The sequence below is a fragment of the Pinus tabuliformis genome, chromosome 2_2 (assembly GCF_031772625.1).
Source record: "Pinus tabuliformis cultivar Carrire ecotype Pingquan chromosome 2_2, CPIR1, whole genome shotgun sequence".
NCBI classification, from domain to species: Eukaryota; Viridiplantae; Streptophyta; class Pinopsida; order Pinales; family Pinaceae; genus Pinus; species Pinus tabuliformis.
Genome location: NC_142300.1, coordinates 1,237,727,830 through 1,237,746,201, shown reverse-complemented (window position 1 = coordinate 1,237,746,201; position 18,372 = coordinate 1,237,727,830).

Below are 18,372 nucleotides of genomic sequence, written 5' to 3'. Positions count from 1 at the left end.
ATATATATATATATATAATTGATACTTATTTTTTTCTCAAAAATAAAAAAATGTGTTTTCATTAAATATAAAAAGAGTATATATATGTTGGTGCCCACACAAACATAGTTTAAAAAATTCACAAAACGTATTTTAGTAGTTCACAAGAGTATAACAATATAAAATATTTAAAACTATATACATAATGTCTAAATAGGTATACATATACATTTTTGGATAAACATCAAAAGTCAAAAATCCAAAAAAATATCTAAAAAAACTTATTGCAACAAATATAGAGCAACAGTCATCACAAAAATCCAAAGGAATGCACAATCTTTGATCGTGTCAAAACTGAAGAGATTGAGGTCGTTGACCCGTAGGGAGCTGAATTCTCCACCTTCTCACTAGTGAGCCATTTTGATATTTTCAAGGAAAATGTATCCTTCCTCTACCTGCAAGTCGTTCTTTGAGAGGGTGTCTACCTTACAGTTCATTTTCCTATGTATATGCAGAATAGATAACAGTTGAAAGTGTTCCTTTAATAATTGGATTTTGTCCAACCAACACTGAAGGAGAAGTACCTGCAAGTTGCTCTTTCTATTCAACCAATCTGCAACACACCCGAGAGTTGCCCAAAATCTACAAGGAAGTTATCTCCACAAATGCAGCGACATATATAAGATTCCAAGATGCAATGATCTTTGCTTTTGTGTTGGAGACACTTCCCGCATTCAACCAGAGAAGAATAGTGATATCAACAAGAAGGATGATATGAACACCAAATGCACAAATGCCCAACTACTATGCCTTATCAAAGAAACCAACATAATCCATCATAGGAGCCATCAGAAGAGGGATATAGCGAACCTTTCTGGACGAAAAGGTCAAAGATGGTCATAAAAAAACATAGTATCTGAGGAAGAATCCAGGAGATGTCGAAATGTGGGCCTTCAAAGATCTTCTTGTTGCGGACTTTCCATATGCTCCATGCAATGTAGATTGGCACAAATTTATAGTGCCCCAAATTACGAACCCGTCATCCAATCAAAGATTCCAGAAAATTGATTGGACCACATTCCCGAAGATTAAGTGTGAACAATGATTCATACCACAAGGCTCTAGAGAAATTAGAGTTAAAGAAAAGGTGATCCACATATTCTGATCCCTACATACAAAGGATACAAATGTTTGTACCTTTGAATCCATGTTGAATCAAGTCATCGCAGGTCAAAATCATGTTGTCCAATGCCAACGGGATAAAACACTTAAGTTTTGGAGGGATTGACCACTTCCAAATGATCTACTTCCACCAATTTACACAAGATGAATCAAAATTTTTAGTGATGACATCATAAGCGAATATGGCCATGACCTATCCAATGAATGCGTTCCCAAGCCAAAGAGTGGTATCCTCCCTGTTGTTGAGTAACAACCCACTACAGGAAAACATAGATACTAAGTCATCCCACTCGAAGGTTTGAGAACCCCGAATGCCCAGATCGTGAGAGTTAATCCATCTACCATTTTTTTGTTCCTACACACTAGGCATGTAGGCATGACCAAGCTTATAGATCCCAGGGAAATTCAATATAGTAATAATATGTGGAGATAGATTGTAAAAGGTCAACCCCCCAGTAAAAGGGTTTGTTTCTAGACAAATTTTGTCTTCATGCCCAACATTCCACGCCATCCACCTTATGATCCACGAGATTGCATCCAACAGACTCCTTCATATGTTTTAACCCCCAACATAATTCAAATTATTGTTAGGCCAAAGCTAATCAATGGCAGGTAGATTCTTCAAATATTTCTCTACAAAGATATTGCTCCAAATGTCAGAACTAGTTATCACCCTTTAAAAACTTTTCATAGCAAGTGTTAAACCAAACCAGTGGAGGTTATTAAAACCCCAACCCCCACTGTCTTTTGGATATGAGAGAGTCTCCCATTTGACTAGATGAAAGCCACAAATTTTCGTTCATCCTGCCCATAAAAACTTAGACATAATATATCTGATCCTCCCAAGAATTGTTTTAGCAACCTTTGAAAGCAAAATTCATAAGGCAAGTATGCTTTCAAAGACCTATTTCACCAATATCATCCTCTCACCAATGGATAACCATCTATTACACCAAATACTAATATGATGGTCAATGCGCCTCTCTAGACACATCCAGTGCTCCACTAGATAGCATTTCGGCTTAAGTTGAAAGCCAGTATAGGTAATACTGTGCTCCAATTGTGTCATATTGTAAGGAAGGAAGGCGGTAATGGATTACAAATTTCAGCAGGGATATTGTGTTGGAAAATGAGGATATAACCAAGATGACCAACATTCCAGTTGCAACACAAAAGGAATAGAAAATAACATTATATACTTTCCATTCCGAGACAATCTCATCAACAAAAATCAAAACATTGTCAAAAAAATAGAATGCATGATAAATATGTTCTTTGATAACTTAACACCTCTAGTGTTACCATCATCTTTGACCTATTTGATCATTAAGCTTAAACCCTTAATGACCATCATAAATAATAGAGGGGGCATAGAACATCTATGATGCCAACCACGAGAAGATGGAAATAAATCTAATGGGATACCATTTATGAGCACTACAAAATTTGCAAAGGTGATGCAACCCATTATCCATTTCATCACCTACCAATCCATCCAAGATTCACAAGTGTGCTTCAATGTTTTAGTTTAGCAATTTGATGAGAAATTATCCATGTTAATGGAAGGGCTTCATTGCTAATCATATTGGCATGTATTTTTTTACAATTATTAATAAAACAAAACGGTTGCATTCTTTTTCAAATCATTTGTATGTGTCAAGCTTTTGATTTCATGTTGGTAGCTTCACACATTCTCTCTCCCATATCTCTCTTTTTTTAATTACATAAAAAAAATTCATACATAAAAATATATTTAGTACTAAAAAAATCAAGCATTTTTAAAAATGATCTAATAATATGGTAATTTATTTAATTTGATTTTTTACCTACTAAACTAATTGATATGCATAAAAACATCCTAATCATAAAGATTTCCATAACTATTACTAAATATTAAAATTAAAATGAAAATTTGAGTTTGTGTAATAACTCATGAGTTCAATTAGAGAAATCATTAATAAATGCTCCTGCATCGTGGACATTATTTCTACTTTATACTATACACAACTAAAAAAGGGAGAGTTTTAAGACAATATTTAAGACATTTTTTGAGTAAATTGTATTAACTTGAGACAAAAAATACTTATAAATTGTCTTCGATATTGTCTTTAAATGAGTGTCTCAAATTATTGTCTTAAGAAATTGTCTTTATAGAGGTAATGTATAATATATGTATTATTGTCTCTTAAGAGACAATTAATTTTTTTCTCTCAAGAGACAATAGCTACAATTAAAGACATATTGTCTCTATAGAGACAATATGTATTTAATCCCACATAGAGACAATATGTCTTTAATCCTAGTTATTGTCTCTCTAGAGACAATAAAAAAATGTCTTTAGAAAAAAAAATATAAAATGTGAATACATTGCTTCTTTAATGACTAATTCATGTTAGGGCATGACGAAATTGAACCACCAGCCTCCTAATTGCAAGGCAATTGCTCTTCCATTGAGCTAGCACCCTTCAAATAAATATGTTATCTCAATAAGAAAAGATAAAAATCAAACAAAAGGAATGTCATAATGTCTTATCTCGGTAATGTAGCTCAAATAGAAAAGTACCTCCAATCAATATGGCAATGAAATGCAAGTATTGGCTCTTCCTCTCACAAAATCTATGAGCTTTCAAAGCACTAACCTTCAATGCACCCCAGAGCTTGTTGACAACAATAGTAACTAAGTTTCTTGTTCAATGTCCTCCACAATGATCAAAATGGGATACCTCCCACAGATGGCATCTTCTATTATTGTGATCATGTCTCTTGCATTTGTTATCTTCTTATCAACCAAAAAAAGTTGCAATTTACAATAAATAAAGATTCAATTCCAGTCCTCGATAAGTAGAATGAAAAAGAAAACACAAACAAATAGATATTTAGCAACCCTATGCTTAGCAATACTCATCTTTCTTTTTTATCATTAAATCAACACTCCCAATTTAATAAACAAACAAAAAAATACCTTGAGGCACAAAATATACAGTTTCATACAAACTAATAAAACCCAAAATCAACCTCGAGGGTGTATGATATGCATACTAGTAAGATGGAAGTGACTAGGAAATCATTTCACAATTTTATTGAGAGCAAGGGTTAAGAACCAGATAGAATTTCTTGGAACCTTGATATAACTCGGTTTCTACCTAGCTAGAACCTTGCAAAACAGCAAACTTCCACCTATATGTATGCCAAGTGTGTATGGCGATGAAATATTGAGAGTTTTATTTAAAAAAGAGTGCAATTTTCAATTATTTTGTCTCACATTAGAATGAAAATAAATGAATAACAACACAAAAACGAAACAAGAAGAAACTTATTTTGCATTAATTACCTTGCAATTATCATACTCAACGAACATCTTCTCACTATCTGTCACAAAGTATGGATAAATATAACCACGATCAAATTGCATTCCCTCCACAACATGCAGATTGTTTTATGCATGTTTTCCCTCTTCAAGTGTCACAACACCTTTCCTTCCAACTTTATTCATAGTCTTTGTTATCATTTTTCCTATTTCAGATTTATTCATAGCACTCACTCAAGAAACATCTACTAATTCACTGTCTTCAACCTGGAAAATAATAAATATTTCAAAGAGTTAACATGTGCAACCATTTACACATAATTTTTTTTCCAAAAATACAAATGTTTCACAAGAAACTCTTCAACATGCTACCCCGGAGTAAGGATTAAATGATAATGCTACATAAACTATTTCCATAATAAAAGTTCACCTCAACCATAAGATTAAACCCTATTGACAATCATAAATAATAGAGGGGACATAGAACATCTATGACGCCAACCACGAGAAGATGGAAATAAATCTAATGGGATTCCATTTGTGAGCACTACAAAATTTGCAAAGGTGATGCAACCCATTATCCATTTCATCACCTACCAATCCATCCAAGGTTCACAAGTGTGCTTCAATGTTTTAGTTTAGCAATTTTATGAGAAATTTTCCACGTCAATGTCAAGGGATTCATTGTTAATCATATTGGCATGTATTGTTTTACAATTATTAATAAAACAAAATGGTCGCATTCTTTTTCAAATCATTTGTATGTGTCAAGATTTTGATGCATGTTGGTAGCTTCACACATTCTCTCTCCCATATCTCTTTTTTTTTAATTACATAAAAAAAAATCATACATAAAAATATATTTAGTACTGATAAAATCAAGCATTTTTAAAACTTATCTAATAATATGGTAATTTATTTAATTTGCTTTTTTACCTACTAAACTAATTGATATGCATAAAAACATCCTAATCATAAAGATTTCCATAACTATTACTAAATATTAAAATTAAAATGAAAATTTGAGTTTGTGTAGTAACTCATGAGTTCAATCAAAGAAATAATTAATAAATGCTCATGCATCATGGACATTATTTCTGCTTTGGAATATACACAATTAAAAAAGGGGGAGTTTTAAGACGATATTTAAGACATTTTTTGACTGAATTGTATTAACTTGAGACAAAAAAGGCTTGTAAATTGTCTTAAATATTGTCTTTAAGTGAGTGTCTCAAATTATTGTCCTAAGAAATTGTCTTTGTAAAGACAATATAAAATATATGTATTATTGTCTCGTAAGAGACAATTCATTTTTTTTCTTTGAAGAGACAATAGCTACGGTTAAAGACATATTGTCTCTACAGAGGAAATATGTTTTTAATCCCATATAGAGACAATATGTCTTTAATCCCAGTTATTGTCTCTTTAGAGACAAAAAAAAATTGTCTTCAGAAAAAAAAAATACAAAATGTGAATCTCTTTGCTTCTTTAATGACTAATTCATGTTAAGGCATGATGAAATTGAACCACCAACCTCCTACTTGCAAGGCAAGTACTCTTCCATTGAGCTAGCACCCTTTAAAGAAATATGTTATCTCGATAAGAAAAGATAAAAATCAAACAAAAGGAATGTCATAATGTCTTATCTCGGTAATGTAGCTCAAATAGAAAAGTACCTCCGGTCAATATGGCAATGAAATCCAAGTATTGGCTTTTTCCTCTCTCCAAATCCATGAGCTTTCAAAGCATCAACCTTCTATGCACCCCAAAGGTTGTTGACAACAACAGTAACTAAGCTTCTTGTTCAATGTCCTCCGCAATGATCAAAATGGGATACCTCCCATGGATGGCATCTTCTAATATTGTGATCATGTCTCTTGCATTTGTGATCTTCTTATCAACCAAAAAAGGTTTCAATTTATAGTAGATAAAGATTCATTTCGAGTGCTTGCTAAGTAGAATGAAAAAGAAAACACAAACAAATAGATATTTAGCAACCCTATGCTTAGCCATGCTCATCTTTCTTTTTTATCATTAAATAAACACTCCCAATTTAATAAACAAACCAAAAAAAAACTTTGAGGCACAAAATATGCAATTTCATACAAACCAATAAATCCCAAAATCAACCTCGAGGGTGTATGATATGCATACTAGTAAGATGGAAGTGACTAGGAAATCATTTCACAATTTTATTTGGAGCAAGGGTTAAGAACCAGATAGAATTTCTGGAACCTTGATATAACTCGGTTTCTACCTAGCTGGAACCTTGCAAAACATCAAAGTTCCACCTATATGTATGCCAAGTGTGTATGACGATGAAATATTGAGGGTTTTATTTAAAAAAGAGTGTGATTTTCAATTATTTTGTCTCACATTAGAAGGAAAACAAATGAATAACAACACAAAAAAGAAATAAGAAGAATTTTTTTTGCATCAATTACCTTGCAATTATCATACTCCATGAACATCTTCTCACTATCTGTCACAAAGTGTGGATAAATATAACCACGATAAAATTGCATTCCCTCCACAACATACAAATTATTTTATTCACATTTTCTCTCTTCAAGTGTCACAACACCTTTCCTTCCAACTTTATTCATAGCCTCTGTTATCATTTTTCCTATTTCATAGTTATTCATAGCACTCACTGAAGAAACATCTATTATTCACTGTCTTCAACATGGAAAATAATACAGATTTCAAAGCGTTAACATGTGCAACCATTTACACATATTTTTTTTTTTTCAAAAATACACATGTTTCATAAGAAACTCGTCAACATGCTACCCTGGAGTATGGATTAAATGATAATGCTACATAAAATATTTCCATAATAAAAGTTCACCTCAACCATAAGATTGAACAACTACAATTATTAAATGTCTAACAAGACCACACAACCAAATTTATTCCTCAAGACAAATATTGAATGAAAAATGAAAAAAAAATTGAAACCAAAATACCTTAGGCAACTAATTCATTCAATTAGATGCAACACCAAACTATCAAAAAAATAGAAAACCAACCTGCTCAAAATATGAGGATTTCCCTCCTTTAACAAACATTTGTGTTCTGAAAGAATGTCCTTTGTTGTCATGTCAATGCGCCTAGTAATTTGAATGAGTTTTGCACGTGCTGCAACATATTAAACAAAAAGGTTTCGTTTCAAATTATGATTCAGAAATATAGTAAACAATCTTTGTATGTTGGGTCCTTCCTAACAAGCTCATAACAATTGACAAAAGGGTTAAAAAATTCAAATACTTGATGACAATTTTTTCATTCAAATACCTTCTTAAACTCATTAAATCCCAAACCAAAACTAAAAAAATAAACACCATAAAACCCTACAAAAATGAGTAGATCGTAAACCAATATTAGTGGCAAAAGAATTACCTTTACATGTTCAATTATTAAACCATGTGCAAGCACAAGAGATGTGGTGGTTCCATTCCGAGCTACCTAAAAAAATATGCAATTATGCAATACCCTATAGATCTATTGAAAAGCATTCATAGTTTATATTCTATATCATTATTGATAGATATTTGTCTTATAACTTAGTCAAGCTTTTATAAAATATATTTCAGAAGAATTAAAAAATATGTTTCTTCAGTATTCTGAGGTGTGGAGTATGATTTCATTGTGCATCTTGTGCACTTTGGCATATTCACACTCCATACAATGAAAACTTTTTCCATAGTCTGGAATGAAATCAATCTATTGATTTTATTGCTTCAAATATCCAGTGTCTTTGTATACAACATTGTTGTGTGTTTTATTCACATTTATTCTATGTTTAGTTGATAAGGGTTTAGCTTACATTGTGCCAAATACAAATATGTGGAAAAATATTTCATTGTGTACTTAGTTTCCCTTTAAGTTTTGGGTATGTAATCTTTGATGAAATTTTTGGATCCAGTTAGAGGAAGGGACTTTGGGGATATGTGACACTTTCTAAATGAGATAATTGTCATATCCTAGATTCCAAAGATGCGTGTGTTCATACCTCGCATTGTTAGTTCGTTCCCTAGGGACTACCTACTCGTATGGGAAAACCGAATACCCTAATTTGTGAAGAAAAAATTTAAACAAACTAAGCTAGCAACTAGATGAAGCTTTTATGGTCTGCTTACATTTGTATGTGATAGAGTTACAAAGAAAGCACACTTAACACATATAACATTTGTGTACTCTACATGTGCGCAATTGCGTGTAATGAATAAATGTTATGTAGGACAATGGTCATGTGAAACAAACAACATAAACTTTTATTTAGAAAGTTCGTACCTTTGCAGGAAGCTCTAATTGCGAAGGTGTGATTTTGCCTAGGTAGGAAAAAAGCATAGTGAAAGCTTCTTTTTTTTTTTTTTGTATCTCTGCACTCCATATACCATATAACATTTTTTGAAATTTATAACGATGTTCTTTCAATGGTCAAATGTGATTTTAGAAAGTGTCTCTGCTTTATAACAGGTCAATAGAATTATGGAAATTTACTCTTTAAATAATTTAGTAATCGTATATGCATAAAAATATCTGCCATCACCATGTAGAATGAACCACAATTGTGAATAGCCATGGATGATGTAAATGGCGTTGATCGGTATCTAGATAATAAGATTTATTTCAAATAAAATTGAATTGTTGAAAAGGCTTGTGGAACTAGTTTACTACTACAAGGCTTATTAATTGTTTCACAGAACAACCATCATTTGGCTTAGACCAGCATGCAAAGAAAGGAACAAAAGCTTTCTTCTGCAATGTTCCAATGCTCTAAATCATTTTTTTGTCCAGAAAAATCTTCTGCACATCTACATTTGTGATCTTACAATTGTAATGCTCTAGATGTAGAGATGTAGAAGTGTCAAGAAAGCACAATTAAAACATGTAACATATTCATATTCCATATAAATTTAAACAATTGAAACATATAACATTTTTCAAACTGTCTAGTAAACAGAACAACAAAATTTTTAGTTACATGTATATCGAGTGCGAAATAAGGGTGTACAGACGAACATGCAAAACACATAATAGAAAAGTGGAGTTGTAAATACTTGTACCTTTTCCAATGGCTCTGGGTTTAGAGATGTGGTTGTGCATAGATACAAAAGAAGAATAATGAAAGATTTTTTCTGCATCTCTATACTTCCTATCAAGAATGTTGTTCAGACAAATCATTTATTATTGATTTATCATTCAATTTAAAGATACATGGCACATTTATAGTAAACCATCAAATGGTAAAAAGTCAATCTTGGAATATTCATTTTCGTATTAACTAGTATTTAATTATTTAGGCTTCTTGGATGCATAAAATAATGCCAACAGAGATATAGATTGCACCAATGCAAATAAAGCTTCAGTGTAGAGGAGGATTTCACTGTGAGGAATGCGGAGATGCAAAATAAACTGATATATAATATTTCTCGGTATTTACTTGATAGGAATCTCAAGACTCGACCCAATGAATATTTTCCAAACAAAGATTTCATTGTGCACATAAAATTTTCTGACCTGAGTGTTCTTTAGTATATTCTGTATATGAATTTTCGAGCTTTGCTTAATATACAAACCTCCACCTTCGCACATATTCCCCTCCACACAAATAAAATGATATGTAATATTGATCAATATTTGTTCAATATGAGTTTCCTGTCTTTGCACAATGTATGGATCCACAACTATGTATTTCGCACAATGTATTAAAAAATATGAATATTTCATTATAATCCTAAAAAACATAGTTCGGTGGCCGCATGTGCAGAGTACAGAAAACATAGTTGGGTGGCCACATGTGCAGAGTACAGAAGTGCAAAGAAAATGAAGAAGCATAATTAAACCTTTTTTCCACACTCTGCATAACTTTAAACATTTATAACATATAACATAAAATTGACTACTCCAATTACAACTCCATAAATATGGATGGAATTATTGTTTATTGTATCATTTGCATGGAAAATTGCCATCATACATGCAAATGATAGAACTACAATATATTGTGTTCTAAAAAGCATGGAATTAGAAAAAATATTACTTGGTTTACGAAAACTTTCCTATCACCAATATTGTGCACAAAAATCTACTATTATTGATTTGTTGTCTAGTTTCAAGATCCATGACACATTTATAAGAAACCACCAAAAGGAAAATTGTGATCATGGAACATGCAAATGATGAGATTACAAGATACCGTGTTTCAAGAGGCATGGAAATGAAGAAAGAGTTACCTAGTCCGTGAAAAGTAATCATAAAAATTGGAAAAGGAAGAAAAGTAACCATAAAATTGCACCATTCTAATGCACAATGTAGATAAGCTTTCATTGTGCCGAAAAAGGTTAATAAACCCTTCATTGTGTGGACAAAACATATGTGAAAGTGGCTTTTATTGCGAAAACAAATTTATACTCTGCATAGTACAGAGTTTTCAATGTGAGGAATGCAGATATGGGGAAGAAGCTGATATCAATTCGTACACTCTACACAAGGACGACTGTGTAGAGAAATATTTCATCATGCGCATGAAATTTTCCGTACTTAGTATTCCTAGTATATGCTCAATGTGAATTTCTAGGCTTTGAGATATTATTAATTTGTCATCCAGTTCAGTGATCCATGACACGTTTATAATAAATAATAAACCATCAAAATGTGTAAAAGTCAATTTTCGAATATTCATTTTCTGTTAACTAATATTTAATTATTCAGGCTTCTTGGAAATGTAAAAGAATTTTGAAAGAGATATGGACTGTACCAATCCAGATAATGACAAAATGTGTACCCTACATTTCCTTAATCAGATAATTAGCATTAGCAATAGAGATAGGAACTATCATGAGTTGCAACTATTAATGTAGTTAACAAAAATGCTGTGAGCACCTTGTTTTTGTTTCCATTGTTTATTTTAGTTGATAGGAATGACCACTAGGTATTGGAGCTTCACCAAAATAAATAACAAAGGATTTCTCCTGAAAATCATGAGGGCAGCGCTGGAACCTTGCCTTGGAACCATGCTAAACGAGATTTGGTGTCGAGTAAGGTGAGCTTGGTTTATGGAACCTTTGTGAGACCTAAACAGAAATGTTTGCCAAACAATGGAGGCCAATATAGAACCCTGTATTGGAACCCTCATATCGTTGGATGTGGACAAGACAGACAAAACTTGACAGCGATATCTTTATCACTCAGACATGTCAATCGATAGAGTTGCACGAGGACTTGGAAAAATGAGATTTTTACTTTGTTTAGCTTTTTGATAGAATGTCAATTTACACATTGAGATGCTTTAATTACGGAATATTGTTTACCTAGAACTTTAACTCGTTAGAGCTCTTTGTTCTAGGAAATAATATACGAATACACTATTTGTTCTCATCAAACTAATTAATATATATCAAAACCTTCTGACTATAAAAGAATTTCAAAATAATTACTAAATAAAAATTTGAAAAACCGCACTTCCTCACATGCGTTGAAATAGAAAAAATCATTAGCAAAATATTCGTGCATCAGGGAACAGTATTTCTGCTTTGGTTTGCAGCAGATGGTGCCTCTTATTGTATGAGCTTAAAAACAAAATAATCAAATACCTGACGGAGAATTTTCGTGACTCCACACACCCACTTGAGCTCCATGACCGTCACAATAGTTGTATTCTTTAATTTTCCTTGGAAGTGCCACTTTATGTTCTTCACTTTTCGAACGATTCCGTTCCGATGCATTTCTATCTAGTCTCAGATTCAATGGTGGACGGCGACCTAACTTTTCCGTTTCCAGCAAAGCCGACCAACGAACTCTCCACGTCCAAGCTTAACCACACATAACCAGAAAAACACTATAATTTTAATGCGGTACAAAATTTTTGTTTTATGAAATCCATTCCAATTTGACAGTGTGCGTGGTTATTTGGTTAGAGGAGAACTTCGAACGGCCTATTGCGATTCTGAGCAACGAGGTTCAGCAGGGGGGCACGACGCTCTGAAACGGCGTGTGAATCTTCCAAGATCGAGAACAACCAGCCCGAGTATAATATATTCCATTTAAAGATCCATCCCGTCCGATGAATTTTTACAGTTTTATATTTAAAAATTTATAGTTACAAAATGTTAGCAATTTAAGACTTTCTTTTAAAAGAAATAACAGAGAAGGTTAGGTTTTATAAAAAATTATCAAAGTTAAAATATATTTGGATCTCAGGTTGGATAGTAGCTATTATAGGAATTGCGGTCTATTGCTTAATTCAATTAAAAGGTTAATAAATTTGGATCTCAAAGTCATATGGATTGAGATATAAATTTTTTACTAGACGGAGAATAATGGAAATTTATTTTTAATATCTGGCATTTCATTTTTTTACATTACATTTAGTTTAAGTATTTTTATTCATACCATTAGATTTTACTTATATGTTTCTAGAATCTTTAATACTGTAAATTTGATGAATTTTATTTTTTTTTGGGTCATTTTAAATTCAAACAAGATTAATAATCAAAATAAGTAAAAAGGGTATTGGCTGGTTCTCTTAAAAATTCATTTCAATTTTTTAAAATTTTGAAAAAATTAATATTATATTACTTTTATCAGATGTATATTCTCGAAATTTTACTGAATTGAATTCTACACACTTTATTTTTTTCAGTACCGAATTGAATCGAATTCGAAATCGATAATTATAATTTTAATTGAGTAAATAGCTGAAAAACATAAATAGCCATTTTAAATTTCTTGTAATAAGTCAAATTGAATTAAGTGAGCCTTAGGACTTGAATTAAGTACTTTATAGATAATTGTATGTGAAAATCAAATTTGTATCATTAATAAAAGAGTAATTTATATCATTAATCAAATTTGTATTATTTATGTGTGTAAAATTTTGTGTTGTTTTCCTCTTCTGTGTTCAAATTGGGTTACATTTTACTTTTAATGCACCAGTTAATTTCATTTTCTACGTGTTTTCGCAATAGCAAGTTCTCGCTCAGCGAGAATCCCTTTCAGAACCTAGGTATCTGTCTCTGTTTTTGGTTGATCACACGACCTATCTGTCTCTCTTTCTCGTCGATTCTCTTTAAAACTGTGTTTACTTTTCGTAGTTAAAGATATGATATATGTTTATGATTTGAAACTAAAAATCATACGAAGGTAAAAAAATTAATATCCTATGTTCATTTTTCATTTTTTTATAAAATTTTGTTCATTGAAGAAGCCGTCTATTTTTTCACACCATGCTTTGAGGGCTTTTCTAAATTTATATAAAGTTTTCTTCAATATGTAGAAAAGATGTTCTTTACCTTGTTTCACAAAGTCACCTAGTTGAATAAGGTAAATCTCTTTTCTTTTTTTTAATTTTAATTTAGAAAATTTAATTTTACATCTAATTGGTAGCTTTTAATTATATTTTGTAATCAATGTTATGATCATGATTCTAATTTTGTTTAATTTCGATATTGTTTTTGTTTAATTTTGATATTGTTGCAAAAGTATCTTCATATTTTATAAGTTTGTTTTGAGTAACTATTTGCAACAAATCTTGTCTTATATTTGTCTATGCTACCATCAACATTAAATTTTAGCTTGTAAAACCACTTTGATTCTATAAGGACTTGTTTTGAAGTAACTCTATTAATTAACATGTTCCACTTTTCATAATATAATTATATTATTTTGGGAGTCCATCTCTCCTTTTGTTTTTTTGGAGTATCTTCATCTCTTCTTCTTGGTTTACCATGATTATTTGAGATGTCCATGCTACTTGAACCTTATGCTCGTGTTCAAAATGCAACAAGAAAATATCAGTTTGACTTTGCCTTGGTCAAATTAGAGAAATTTCAAATTTATATTTTAGCAGAAATCCTGGAGGTAGTTAACTGAGGTGATACGACACTTGTTACTCAATTAATTCGAGTTGGGGAAGCTTGAGTTCAGTTTAGTATCTTCGATTGCATATTTGTAGCAATCTATGTTAGTTAATTTGAGTTATTATCATTGTAACTAGTTCTAACTATTAGAAGAAATACTGGAGGTCAAGTTGTGGAAGTGGAACTTCAACTACACTCAGTGATCAACTAGTTAACTGATTAATCAACCCAAAATAATTGTTGTATGAAGAGAATTTGAGCTACCTATTTGAGATGGAGATTCCAAGGAAATGTATTATCAATTGTAGCATATTCTAATGTGTACAGGTGGTGCATGTGGTCAGAGGAAGGACACTGGGGAATTGCACAATTCAATAATGGGAAATTCCTAAATAATAGGGGCCAATTTCCCAATGAAATAACACAAGGAAATAGGAGCTTGGAGGGCTTGAAAATTGGTTGTGTTGGCCAGATTCAATCAGTCAGACAGAGGGATAGACTATACACTTGCAAGGTGTGCTCAAGCTTGAGAAAACATATGTATTTCATCTCTATTATTTGATTAATGATTTATAGATAGTAAGGGGTTTTGAGCAATTGTTTCCCCTAAATAAATTTTTATGCATTTGTGATGGTTCCTTTCACATATCTATGATTTGTGTTCTAGATGGTGATTTAACTTCCACAGATCAGTAGAATAACTTCAGGTCTTGTGATTTAGTAAATTTCATGAGCAATATTGAATCTACACATTAATTTCTACATGGTATTAGAGACAGAATCACTGTACAACAGAGATTTCAAAGTTGTCATTGCACGAGGTGTCAATGGACTAAGGCTTGAGTATGCCCTTAAGGGAAGCTCAAATTATGTTGCATGGAAGGACCTTATGGAGGTAGTATTAGAGGATAATGGGTTAAAGGAATTTATTTATAATGATATTTTGAAACCAATAACATCTAATGCTAAGAATCTAACATAATGGAAGAAGTGTAGCCAAGGTGAGGAAAGTCATATTAGAGGGAGTATGAGACCATATTGTCTCAAATATCCATGGGAAAGAGACACCATATGCAATGTGGCAAGCGCTGACAAATTTCTTCTAAAATAGTAGTGACCACAGGAAATTGGCACTCAAGAAAAAACTCTGAAATATCAAGATGCAGAGGAACAAGACCATTCCACAGTACTTGAGCAGGTTCACACAATGTCGTGATGAGCTTGGTCAAGTTCGTGTTACTGTAGAAGAGGATGATTTAGTGAGCCTAGCCCTTCTAAGCCTTCCCAAGAGCTAGCACAACTACCAAGATTCGGTGAATGGGAGGGAGAAAATACCAAATTGGAAATGCCTATGGTCCAATTTGGTACAGGAGGAAATCAGGAAGAATACCAGAGACAAGCATCATCCAAGGGCAAGGATGAGGAGAACTATGTCTTGGTTAGAAAGGAAAAGAAAGGGAAAGGAAAGAAATCCTAATCCAACGAAGAATCTTGTCAGGGGGGCAAGAAGAAATACTTGTACTGAATCAAGTGCTTTCACTATCATGAATTCGGGAACTATGCCACAAAGTGTCTACATAAGAAGACAAGCAATAAAACCTCAAGAGTAGCGACAAGTGAAGCTTTGGCTTCATAGTTCAAGCTTGATTTTACTCTCAATACATGATGACCTTCTCCATGATGGGAAGTGTGTGGTACCTGGACAACAGTGCCTCGTTCCATATGACACGGAACAAATATTGTTTCATTGATTTGGAGGAGAAGGATCTCCATATACACATTGAGATGCGACGTGGTGGAAGATACAACGCAACCAAGATTGGTACAGTCGCCTTTCAGAGGGAGTCAGACTCTGCTCTTAGACTCAAGGATGTGATGTTTGTTCCAAGTCTAAAGAAGAATCTCGTCTCTTTTTCATTTTTGGAATACTATGGATACGATGTGATCTGCATCAAAGTAAAGGTATTCCTGAGACACATAGCCATGAGACAGGTGAAGCATATGGGGGTTCGTGTGAAGAACCTCTAAAATCTAGATGTCGAGGATTGTGTTGCGTTGATCACAAAGGTGGAGAAGATGTAGAGTCGCGATGTCAGTGGAATTTAGCATAGAATATTTAGCCACTTGCATGATGGCGCTTTGAAGATGATGCATCATATTACCACAGGCCTCCCTAAAGGACCACTAGAGCAGCAGGATACATACAAAGGGTGTATCTTGGGGAAGTACAAAAAACCACTTTTCATGATCGGGATAGCATAGCACATGTAGTCCTTGAAAGGATCCACTCTGATGTCTGTGGACCTTTCTCGATAGCCTCCACTCCCAGGCACAAATATTTTGTCATCTTTGTTGATGACTTCTTGCAAAAGTGTTGTATCTTCTTCATGCGGAAGAAGGATGATACTTTCTCCAAGTTCTTAGAGTTCAAGGCACTCATGGAGAAAGAAGCATGCAAGAAAGTGAAGGCTCTCAGGAGTGATAATGGAGGTAAGTACGTTTCGAATGAGTTTAAAAATTTCTATGCAAAAGAAGGAATTCAATGAGAGTTGACAACACCCCACAACCCACAATAGAATGGGGTGGCTAAGAGGAAGAACAATAGAATTGTTGGAGCAACACGAATGATCATGACCAAGTCCTACCTCTACACTTTTGGGTTGAAGCATGCAACACAACAGTCTATTTGTAGAACAGGAATCCTCATCGAATTATTGGCATGATCACACCCGAGGAGGATTTCTCAGGGAGGACACTGGATGTTTCACACTTCAAGATTTTTTCCGTCTTTTTTTACTGCCATGTCTCTAAACAATTAAGGAAGAATTTAGAGCCAACAATAGAGTTGGAGGTCTTTGTGGGTTACATAGAAAATCCCGACAACTACCATGTGTACCTTCCATCCCTCAGAATGATAGTTGTATGAAGGGATGTCAAATTTGATGAAGACAAAGCCATGTGATTATCTCTTGAGATGGAGCTTCAGATCCCATTAGAGGAGGAGATTTTAGCTCCAAAGAAGGAGCCTCAATATGTTGTGGAGTAGCCACAAGTTGAGGAGAAGAGAGTGGAGACAACCACTCAAGCAGAATCAACTAGAGAAAACAAGAATAGAAGCAAGGAAGCTAAGATACTTGTGCAGGATGCAAGGGAGAATGTGGGTGCTCCTTCAAATCAGCATAGGTAGAGAAGGTCACCAGATCGGTACACTGGCTACATGGCTCTAATGACTGATCTAGTAGAGATTATGCCATCCTCTTTCGAGGAAGCAATAGAAAAACCGGTATGGGTTGATGCCATGGTCGAGGAGTACAATTCCATTGCGAACAATAGTGATTGGGAAGTGGTCCCAAGATTAGCAGAAAAATCAGTTATGGGTTCGATATGGATCTTTAAAGTGAAGCATGTAGCAGATGGAAGCATAGAAAAGTAAAAGGCCTGATTTGTGGCCAATGGGTACTCTGAGGTTGAGGGAATTGACTGTGAGGATACCTTTGCTCCTGTAGAATGGAACTCATCAATGATATCAATCCTTGCTTTGGCTACAAATATGGGGTGGAAGATCCACCAGATGGATGTGAAAACAACATTCCTCAATGGAGTTATGGAGGAGGAGGAGAAGGTAAATTTTCTATTATTGTTTTATATGTTGATGAATTGATCTTGATTGGTGATGAGTAGATGATTAAATCTTAAAAGATGACCTTGCAAGAGAGTTTGAGATAAATGAAATAGGTCTCATGTACTACTTCCGTGGGTTGGAAGTATGGCAAGGTGATGGGGAATTGTTTGTCTCTCAAGGAAAGTGATGCACGAGCATTCAACCCAAGAAAAATCATTGTATTTTAGTAGACATAGGGGTATTGTGTTTTCAAGGAAGTTGGTTTCCTAAGAGTGAATTAAATGTAATTATTAATGTTTTGAGTGATTTTAATGAGAGAAGATAGAATAGGGAATTAATTGAATATTGTGAGGCATAATTGTAAATGTTCTCGAATATAGGAGAACATGAGATATTTAAGATAGTTGAGAGATTGA